The sequence below is a fragment of the Capricornis sumatraensis genome, chromosome 4 (genome assembly GCF_032405125.1).
Source record: "Capricornis sumatraensis isolate serow.1 chromosome 4, serow.2, whole genome shotgun sequence".
Lineage (NCBI taxonomy): Eukaryota > Metazoa > Chordata > Mammalia > Artiodactyla > Bovidae > Capricornis > Capricornis sumatraensis.
Window position 1 is genome coordinate 136,383,787 of NC_091072.1, and position 7,489 is coordinate 136,391,275.

Genomic DNA, 7,489 nt, shown 5'->3' on the forward strand with positions numbered 1-7,489 from the left:
ACCCACTCCAGTACTCTTGCCTGGAAAATTCCTTGGATGGAGGAGCCTGTTAAGCTTCGGCCCTTGGGGTTGCAAAGAGTTTGACATGACTGAGCATCTTCAAAAAGCCTCCAGTGTTAGTGATGTCATCATCATGGTTATGTGAGACACTTCGTTTATTGTACCTCTTCAGTCTACAACTAGTAAAACATAATCTGACAAAGTTGCCTTTGCCCAACACACCAAGATGTCCACTTCCCTGGTGGCTCAGAGGTTAAAGCGTCTGCCTCCAACGCGGGAGACCCGGGTTCGATCCCTGGGTTGGGAAGATCCCCTGGAGAAGGAAATGGCAACCCACTCCAGTATTCTTGCCTGGAGAATCCCATGGACTGAGGAGCCTGGTGGGCTGCAGTCCACGGGGTCACAAAGAGTCGGACATGACTGAGTGACTTTACTTACTTAACATTTAAAGGTAGGTGGACTGGAGTACATAGAGGAGGTAGAACCAGGAAATAGCAAAAGGGTTGCCTATGATCTTGGACCCCTGGCCAAGGCAGCTGAGTCTGCAACCCTGGAGAACACAGTAGCATCAGGGAAGTCAGCACACATGACACCAGCCTCTTGCTGCAGCAGTGCCCTTGGCCATGGGTAAATCGACAGCAGCAGTGGGGCCTACAAACTTGTACCTCTAGCCATGAAGATGCTCATGACTTCACACATCTAGCCTGCAGTAACAGGGCCTGTGAACCCAACAACCCTGGTCACAGCAGAAACACTCACCAGACAATGAGTGTGACCTCAAATATAACCAAAGGTCTCAGGTAAGAGAAACCGAAAACTTGTGTTACATTACCACCTACTGAATAACTAAAGAAAGGCCTCCAGTTACTACCTTGTTGAATCCTTGGGTGTGTCTGCTAACTTATTTCAATTGTGTCCAACTGTTTGCAATGCTATGGACTGTAGACAACTAGAAAAGTCCAGGGGATTCTCCAGGCAAGAATACTGGAGTGGGTTGCCATATACTCCTCTAGCTGATCTTCCTAACTCAAGGATCAAACCCTTGTCTCTTATGTCTTCTGCATTGGCAAGCAGGTTCATTACCACCAGCGCCACCTGTTGAACCCTTAGAATCAAGTTAAAAAAAGGAAAAGAAGTAAAAGGCTTTGCCTAAATTTGATGTTCACAACTTCAATTGCACCAGCAGGGAACAATTCACCAAGCACCATGCAACCACAGTAACAAAGTATCGCAAAAAGAAAATGACAAGTCTGCAGAAAGCAGATTTGAAGTCACAGGATATTGCTATTTATTTATAGCTATTTTTAACAGAAAATTCAAAGTAACTGTCATGAATGAACTAAATGAGCTAAAAGAGAGCTCAGAACGGTGGCTCAATGAGCTGAGGGACAAAATTGATGGACAGAAGTTATATTTTACCAGTGAGACTGAAACACTAGAAGAAGAATCAAACTATACTCTAGAGCTGAAGAACTCAATACATGAGATGAAAAATACATCATAAATTATTAGAAATAGACCAAACTATCTGAAAGAGAGAGTTAGCAAGCTCAAAGTTAGAAATCTAGGTGGATAAGACAGTAAAGAATCTGCCTGCAAGTCAGGAGACTCAGGTTCAATCCCTGGGTTAAGAAGAGCCCATGGAGAAGAGAATGGCTATCCACTCCAGTTTTCTTGCCTGGAGAACTCCATGAACAGAGGAACGTGGCAGGCTACAGTCCATGGAATCACAGAGTTGGATATAACTGAGCAGCTAACAGACACAAAAAAGAAATTTTAAAGACACATCTGACTCTATTAGCAAGGGTAATATTAGGATGATAGATATCCCAGGAAATGAGAGGGAAAAGGGAACACAGGGTTTGTTTAAAGAAATAACACCTGAGACCTTCCTAAACCTGGGGAAGGAACTGGATATACAAGTACATAGAGCTAAGAGGAAACCCAATTACTTCAAGTAAAAACCACCTTCACCAAGACATATCATGTTAAAACTGTCAAAACTTAACGACAAAGAAAGAATTTTAAAGGCAGTCAGAGGAAAAAGATGGTAACCTACAAGGGAACACCTGTTAGGCTATCAGCAGATTTCTTAGCAGAAACTCTACCAGATATGAGAGAGTGGAATGACATACTGAAAGTTCTGAAAGATAAAAGCTGTCACCCAAGAATACTTTATCTAGCAAATTTATCATTGAGATATGAAAGAGAAATAAAGGATTTCCAAGAGAAACAAAAGCTGAGAGAGTTCATCAACACCAGATCTGCCTTATAAGAAATGTTGAGGTCATTTACCTAATACAAAAAATAGAAAAAAAAAAAAAAGAAAGAAAAGTACACAAAATTTTGAGGTAGGTGATAAATAATCAGAAATCACAGCTCTATTGCAGAATAGCCTGTTCAACACTTAATTATAGCATAAAAGTTAAAAGGAATAAAAACAGTAAAAATAACCATAGCTACTTCAATTTGCTGCAAATACGAGATGTAAAAAGAGATAATTTGAGACAATAATATAAAAGAGAAAGAAGAAAAGGGAAAAACCTGTATTGACAAATTAAGAAAATATTCTGTAACTAAAAAAGGACTATGTTATATTTGAGAACTTTACACAAATTTCATAGTAACCACAAAACCCAAAATTGGAGCAGAGGCGAAAAATGGAAAAATAAGAAGGTGAGAAAATCCTCAAAAAAAAATCATCAAACTATAATGGCAGGCAGAGACACAGGAAAAAGAAACAATGGCAACATAAAGCAAATAGAAAGCAAAAGTTAAAATGGCAGCAATATGTCCTCACATATCAATAATCATCCAAAATGTAAATGGACAGAATTCATTAATCAAAAGATGCAGAGTGGCTAGACAGATTGAAAAACAAGACCCAGCTATATCCTGCCTTCAGGAGACACACCTCTAAATGTGAAGTGTTTGGAAGAACAATAAATGCATATTACTAAGTGAAAGTTGTTAATTTGAAAAGACTACATAAGGTATGAGTCCAACTGTATGGTGTTCTGGAAAAGGTAAAACTATTGACAGCAAAAATTTCAGTGGTTGAAAATGGTTGTCGGGGAGCCAGGGAAAGGATGACTGGGAATAACATTACAGATTTTTAGGAAAGTAAAAATACTCTGTGTGGTACCATAGTGGTCATTACATGTCATTATAAATTTGTCTAAATGTATAGAAAGTACAACACCAAGAGTGAACCCTAAGGTTAATTGTGGACTTGGGTGATAGTAATGTGTCACCGCAGTTTTATCAGTTATAACAAAGGCACCGTTTTGATTGGGATGTCGAGACTTTGGGAGGCTAGATGTGTGGCCAGGAGGGAATGTATGAAAAATTTCTGCACCTTCCTCTTAATTTTGCTGTTAATCTAAAACTGGTCTAAAAAAGTATCTTAAATGCATATTAAAATAAGTACAATAAAGATCTACCACATAAATCTTAAGGAGCCAAATGGAGTTTAAATGTAACAGTGTTAAGTTGCTGAAGACATAGTAAAAATAAGATGCTGAGTTCTTACATGGGACTGTGACTAGTAAGTAATATGAACCAACTGCAATCATTAGATTCCCACTAAATGAAGACACATGTATATCAAATAAAGAACATAATAAAATAGAAAAAGATAAATTAAAAATAAGCATTTTACTCAAAAAACAATAAAAGAAGGAAAGGGAAGTAGAAGGGGTGAGTCAAATACTGTAATATAATATATAAGGAAAGTTATGACCAACTTAGGCAGCATATTAAAAAGCAGAGACATTGTTGCCAACAAAGGTCCTTCTAGTCAAGGCTATGGTTTTTCCAGTGGTCATGTATGGATGTGAGAGTTGGACTGTGAAGAAGGCTGAGCGCTGAAGAATTGATGCTTGTAAACGGTAATGTTGGAGAAGACTCTTGAGAGTCCCTTGAATTATAAGGAGATCCAACCACTCCATCCAAAAGGAGATCAGCCCTGGGTGTTCATTAAAAGGACTGATGTTGAAGCTGAAACTCCCATACTTTGGCCACCTGATGCGAAGAATTGACGCATTGGAAAAGACCCTGATGCTGGCAAAGATTGAGGGCAGGAGGAGAAGGGGACGACAGAGGAGAAGATGGTTGGATGGCATCACCAACTCAATGGACATGAGTTTGGGTAGGTTCTGGGAGTTGGTGATGGACAGGGAGGCCTGGTGTGGGGCATTTCATGGGGTCACAAAGAGTCGGACACAGCTGAAAGACTGAACTGAACTGAACTGAGCTGAACTTAAAATACATCAATAATTTAATATAATGTACTAAATACTGACAATTTAAAAAGCAAAGATATATTTTGCATGTATATATAAACATAAATAAGGTGGCTTAAATATAAGCATATGAGAAAACTAAAGCAGAGAATTAATCAACTAGACATAAAATATACATAGGTAAAATAGAGATTAAAAATATAGAAATCAGCAAGCATAGGGACAATATTTTAAAATCAATTCTCTCAGTAAAGACATAAAATATTTCATGACACCTTTAGGAAACACAGTCTAAAAAACAAATATAGAATTGAATCCAAGAACCTCAGCAGACACATATATTTTCAACAATGTATGGAATATGCACATATATATTATAAAAATACATGTACATGTATGTATATGCATACATGTACATATATGTATGTATACTTCATATATATTAAATACATGCATGTATATAAATATGAGCTTCTCTGGATGGCTCAGACGGTAAAGAATCTGCCTACAATGCAGGAGACCCAGGTTCTATCCCTGGGTTGGAAGATCCCTTGGCGGAGGGCATGGCAACCCACTCTTGTGTTCTTGCCTGGAGAATTCCCATGAGCAGAGGAGCCAGGCAGGCTATAGTCCACAGGATCACAGAGTTGGACACTACTGAAGCACCTTAGCATGCATGACAAAATATGTTTAAAGATCTCCTCTTCTCAAACCAGGTTTACAAAATTACATTTATACAATTTAATTAATCCAAATAAACTATTCCATTCATCATAAATTCTTACTTAGTAGAGTAAAATTTGTGAAGAGTTCATTTATTCTTAGAGTTGAAGCTGATTTCATTAAGTAGATATTTTGGTCAACGCCACATAAGTAAGAAATTGTATACTGGTTATTTTAAAATAATAGAAATGAATTATTCTTTGAAATATGCTAATAATGTAAACTTTTAAAAAGTTATCTTCATTTGCTAAACTAACAGAAAAGTAATTATTATGACACCTGCCATCCCGACTCATACTATGAACTAGTTGATTCTGACTTTGTTTTGACTTTGTTCAAATATTAAGAAATGATGACAAAAACTTCTAGAGTGTAGGTTGATCACCTAGAATTCTTTAAAACAGGCACCTATAAAAATGATTATCATAGAAAAGTATTCTAATATTCTAGATAGTATGTACGTTGGACTTTAGAAGTTAGTGTTGTAAGGAAACAATTTCCTTGAGTCTGATTTTTAAAGAAAATTAGACATTTACAGTGAATTTATGGAAGATACTTATTAAGCAACCTGCAATACCAAATAAGAGCAATCTTTTTGAAATCATGATCTGATAGGTTTAGTATTAGAATCTTATTTACAAAGAATATGTTTTGTTACAGCAAAGATCACAGCCTTATGCTATTTAATTTATGTATATGTGAGGGTCATGTTTTATATTTAATCTTATTTTTGATGAATCCAAGGAATGTTTATCTATTGTTTTACAGTTGTTTATTCTCACAGATAAAATATATATGTCCAAGAAACATTTTATCTGTGCTAGAAAGCATCTGATTTGTTTCTCAATCACAATAAAAGTGCCAAAGTAAATTCACTGTTTTCATGACTGTGCTATTTATTATTATCTCAACTATTATTACAGCATTATATTTACATATGACCATTAACTACAAAATGCTGATATGCTAATATGAATGAACATGGAAATTCAAAATTGGTAAAATTACTTATGTTGGTTTTATATATTAACAGTTTTCTTTGGTAAATATCATTTTGCTTTTAATTATGTCTTAACAAGTAATGATTATGATGTGTAACTCCTTTTGGAAAATAAATGACTTAAATTGACCTACTTTAATTTTATTCATTATCTCTAACTGTTATTAAAACCTGTATTTGACATATGTGAATATTATTTGATCTTTTCAAACCACATTCATTCTCATTAAGAAAGCCCCAAGACATTTTCTTTCAGAATATTTTTCAAATATTCTGCGATTTTACTAGTTATGTGAAATGTGACAGCACTTTCAAGTTCTTTATTATGGTTTCCTTCTCCAGCAAGAACCAATTATTCCACATATATTAGTGCCTGGTTTTGAACTCAATATTTAAGCAATTAGTATCTGTATCTGTAAATTAATACATTTATATTCCTAATGTAGTTTTAATCATACAAAATGAATGGAAACTGTCTTTTGGGTGCATTCGTGTTAAAGGTAAAGACTGTTTATTTGATGTTAAAGCTCAATTAAACTACAGTTTGAGGGAAGAGGAGATAATTTTTTGACATTTTCTGGCTGATTCTAATTTCTAGTTCTTCATGAAAGAGGACAACTAAAGAAACATTCACATTATCTTTCAAAGTAAAAATGTCTACTTTAGACAAATTGTACTTGTTTTCATATTTTCATAGCCAGTAATTGCTGACAAAGATGTTCACGTAATGACACCTAATTCACTAAAATTATTTGAACTTTAGTATAAGCCCTTTAACTTTCAATTAAGTGGTACACTCACCTGTGAAGATGTTTCTATGTACTGATGAATATATTTATATCTATCAGAATAGACATATCATATCCTTCTGATTGTTATGACTGATAGAGAGAATATAATTTTAAAATAAATTTACCTGATAGCTTCTCGTTAGTAAGAAAGTACTTGTGCTATGCCTTGAGATATTTATATCGGCTGAAAAGTAAGTGCTATTGTAATTTTAAGTCCATGAAACAGCTTTGGTGAAAAATTAAAATGTATTTATTCACATTGCATTCTACTTAGTTGACTCTATGAATAATATAATTCAGTTCAATTCAGTCGCTCAGTCATGACCGACTTTTTGTGACCCCATGAATTGCAGCACGCCAGGCCTCCCTGTCCATCATCAATTCCTGGTGTTCACTCAGACTCACGTCCATTGAGTCAGTGATGCCATCCAGCCATCTCATCCTCTGTTGTTCCCTTCTCCTCCTGCCCTAATCCCTCCCAGCATCAGAGTCTTTTCTAATGAGTCAACTCTTCACATGATGTGGCCAAAGTACTGGAGTTTCAGCTTTAGCATCATTCCTTCCAAAGAACACCCAGGACTGATCTCCTTTAGAATGGACTGGTTGGATCTCCTTGCAGTCCAAGGCACTCTCAAGAGTCTTCTCCGACACCACAGTTCAAAAGCATCAATTCTTCAGCGCTCAGCTTTCTTCACAGTCACATCCATACATGACCACTGGAAAAACCATAG

The 7,489-nt window shown here is 36.0% G+C and overlaps 1 non-coding gene across 1 annotated transcript; it reads left to right on the forward strand.

Moving 5' to 3' along the window:
- The first annotated feature begins 235 nt into the window (after window positions 1-235).
- Window positions 236-307, forward strand: TRNAW-CCA (transfer RNA tryptophan (anticodon CCA)). Its single transcript has one exon. It is a non-coding gene; the product is annotated as a tRNA-Trp (tRNA).
- The last annotated feature ends 7,182 nt before the right edge of the window (window positions 308-7,489 follow it).